The sequence below is a fragment of the Punica granatum genome, chromosome 3, assembly GCF_007655135.1.
Source record: "Punica granatum isolate Tunisia-2019 chromosome 3, ASM765513v2, whole genome shotgun sequence".
NCBI classification, from domain to species: Eukaryota; Viridiplantae; Streptophyta; class Magnoliopsida; order Myrtales; family Lythraceae; genus Punica; species Punica granatum.
Window position 1 is genome coordinate 8992850 of NC_045129.1, and position 4429 is coordinate 8997278.

Here is a 4429-nt window from a genome sequence, read left to right on the forward strand (position 1 = left end):
TTTAATTTTTCTTAATTATATTAGATCATTTTTTTCTTTCATAATCAAACAATATTATGTATATTATTTTTCATACCATTTTTTGTATGATTAGATTATTGCAATTAAAATTTTCATTCCTATACTATTTGACTTATTATCTATTTTAAACAAATGTCAAAATTATTTAAAAACACTATGTAATATGTGAGAGCTCTATTTTTTAATTCTCAATTAATGCTTTATTATTTTTTATTTTTTATATTTAAAAATTATAACATTTAAAATTATATTAAAAAATGTAAATAAACATTATAAATTTTAAAGTAAAACATTAAATAAATTCAGAAATGTATTAAAAGTTATCTAAAAAGTAATTAAAAATTAAATAAATTAAATAATGTCTAAAACCGCGCAGTGCACAGACATAATCCTAGTTTTTCTATAACAAAGCTGTTGGTAGTTTACACCTTGCACGGGCATTAACATGTAAATGTAACTAAAAGACTGATTGGATAACTTAACATTAGGTTTATTACTAAAATTATTTTTAAATTAAATAATATGCATGATTATATGATATATACTTTCACTAAAGCTTCATGAAATATTTCAAAACAATGATTGTTGCAATTTTTAGCAGTCATAAACGTGATTGATTTCCCATTTTTACTTATTCCCTACTTTAAGCATTAGTTTTGATTTTAACAGTTTTAGACAATGTTATCAGAATCGGACCGGACATCGAACCGGCCGAGCTATGGGTTATGGGTTCAACTGAGGGTTCAATGGGTCGGACCGCATGTTTAATTATAAAATAAATAAATATTTATTATTTTAAGAAAATAATATAAAATACATGAAAATAGAGAGTTGCTTTCTCTAGTAAAGGAAATGGCACCCAGAGAATAACACTTTAGGTCGGCAAGTATGAAACAAGGAATCCAGAATAAGGAAATATTGTCTGGGATTGGGATGCCTCAAACAAGAATTCGAAAATCATATACTTTATCCCGAGAGCTGATAAAGCCAATTTTTTCTTCGTATTTTTAGTGGATATGATTTGTAGTATCCATGGTCAAATTAGTGATGATATAAGTCAGATGAATCCGATATACAACTCTATCCACTTAATATTGGGTATGCGAAGCATGGAACAACCATATATATAAATATTATATGGTCGCCAGTCATCTACTTGCTATTCGACTGGAATGGTGCTCATACAAATGTGATTTTCTTTTCATTAATAAAGTATAAAACCAGAAACTTTTATTGAGTGAAAACAACTTTCTATTATAATATATAAAAATCAATAAGCACGTTGCCTTTTACAAACTCTTAACTTGTGGTTACTTGCCTCTTAATCTGTTAAGAAAAAATTAAATTTTAATAAAAAGATTCATGTACCCATCTATTGTAGAAATAGATTCATGTATCTATTAATTTAAATTAAATGAATTGTGCAAGTTCTTGTATGTTCGGTTCAACGAATTTTAGATATTCATTTACATTATTCGTATTTAGGGATATAATGGATATACTTTTTGAAATTTTAAAATTCTCTCAATAATTTCAAAGTTTTTTCTCGAAATATGAAATGCATTTTTAACTTCAATGTACAATATGTCCCATAAATAGAGTACGAGAAACTTCATCTTCTAGACTATTTTCTTTCTACTATTATTTCTCTTTACACAATACCTCAAGATGTTCTCTCACGATCGATATGCTCGTATGTATTTAAATTTAACTTTAAATTATAACTATTTCTCTTATATTTTTTAATTCACATCGTGTGTATAATATATACATTTTCTAAAACATAAGTTCTTTTTGTAATGTTTATAATTAACAATAATAATCTCATACAAATCAAATTACTTATTCTTGTAATTGCAATTTGATTTTTTAATTATATTAGATAATTTTTCTTTCATAATAAAACAATATTATGGATATTATTTTCCATACCATTTTTTTGTATGATCAGATTATAGCAATTGAAATTTTCATTCCTATAATATTTAACTTATTACCTATTTTAAACTAATGTCAAAATTACTATTTAATACGTGGGAGCACTATTTTTATAATTCTCATTTAATGCTTTATTATTTCTTATTTTTTATTTAAAAAATTATTACATTTAATATTATATTAAAAACAGTAAATAAACATTATAAATTTTAAAGTGAAACATTAAATCAATTCACAAATGTATTAAAATTTCTCTAAAAAGTAATTGATAATTAAATAAATTAAATAATTTCTCATACTCAGCAACGCGTAGGCATAATCCTTGTTTTTCTATAACAAAGCTGTTGGTAGTATACACCTTGGGCGGGCATTAACATGTAAATGTAACTAATTTCTCAAAACAACTTAAAATACAAAATTACCTAAAGACTGATTTCATAACTTAATATTAGGTTTATTACTAAAACTATTTTGAAATTAAATAATATGCATCCTTATATGATATATACTTTCAATAAAGCTTCATGAAATATTTCAAAACAATGATTGTTGTTAGTTTCTGCAGTCTTAAATGTGATTGATTTCCCATTTTTGCTTATTCTTTACTTTAAGCATTAGTTTTAATTTCAACAATTTTAGAGTATGGCCTTCCGAGTCCCGAACATTTTTTTTTTTCTGGAATCAATACTTTTAGTTTTTAGCAATTATATTTCTGCATTTGTATATCGGTAACAACACTTCCAAATCAAGCCCAAGTCTTGAGCTTTTATACTGTATTTATAACTCACAAGTCTATATTAAGTAACACGATTTCCACTCCAACTGGAATTTTGGGATACCCCAAATAACCAGCTAATGGAAAGTGTTTTCCTTGCGTGGATCCTATTTCAATTGGAACTTGACGAGTCGATCTGCCTACACATCGTGCTTTCACATGTATAAAAAATATTGGATAATCCTAATGTAATTAGAAATGTAAAATAGGTACATAAAAAGGAGGAAAATGATAGAGCTTATTCAGTGAGGAGGATTGGTTATCCGATGATGTTTGTAGACGTATAGCTCCATAAATTCTATGGAAGTTTCTTACATATATAAAATGAATCAAGACTTGCATGGTAAGTGAATTATATACCTAAATACAGTCTTAATGATCGATAGGTCTTAACGCTATATAAGAGGATCATTAACCAATTCTCTCTTCATCCACATCTTTCACAAATATGAGTTTTATATAATTTATGAATATATATTATACGCTGATGTAAAATTACATTATATAACTATTGTTTTGGCTGAATCTGGAAGATTCTCATCTATGAGCACATTCGAGAGAACATGTTAATTTATCTGATGCATGTGATATATTATGTAGATTTTATAAAAAATGGAACATTGGTTGCAGGATTGACATAAAACTTAGAAACCCGAAAGAGAAGGGCCCGAAAGCAGCAGAGGTGGTCGCTGAAGAGGAGGTACGTAGCAGCCCGTTCATATTCAGCAAGCTGCTTGGGGAGCTCATCCGTCAGCTTCTTCATCACGGCCATGCTCGCGATCAGCTCCTTGGGGACTTTGCTCATTGATCGGAGTGTTCCACGGGTTTGCTCTCTCTCTCCATCCCCTTTTAAGGAGCTTTTCTAATTCCGCACGCCTTTGTTTATCTTCCCTCGGCCTCTCAATGTACTTCCCTCTGGGCCTCTCGGAGTCGAGACTCTGATCTGAGAAAAGCTGCCTCGTACTGCTGAAATTGCGATTCTTGCCTCAAGCCGTGAAATCTGAGACAATTCCCTCCAAAGGTTAGGCACATTCTGGGAGCACGAGCACCAACTTGCACTCGATGAAGCAATACATGGTACAGACGTCACATTCTTTCCTTGACCGCGCAACTTGCCTTGGTGGACCTCAGTGAAACCTTCCTAGGTGAGAAGGGACGTTATTTTTATCAAATTTTTTTGTAGCAATGATTTCAGAAGAGAATTTAGCCTTTTAGAGCAACATAAAAAGCCCTACATTCTCTTTTATGTAATTGAAACAAAATTTACAAATATCCTTTCCATTAGTAAAAACTCTTTTGCGACCTTAGCCCCTAGGAAGGTTTATTGAGGTCGAACAAGCCTAGGGGTCCACCAAGGCAGGTTGTCTATTCAAGGAAGGAATGCGACACCTCTGCCATGTATTGCTCCATCGAGAGCATGATCGTATCCGGGCTCCTGAGAATTAGATCCTACGTTCTGTGCTAACTAGTGATGGGGTTTTTCATATATTTCAAAGCCAGCTGAGGCAGGAATCGTATTTCCGGGAGCATGAGGCTGGTGCGTACATCGAGGTATTAAAGAGGCTGAAGGGAGAAACACGAAGAGGTAGGGAGATATGGAAGCACCTGGTAATGGACAGGGAGACGGAGCAGACATGGTGGGGCACTGCTATGAATGAGCAGATTCCCCAAGAAGCTGGTCGTGAATATAGCTGC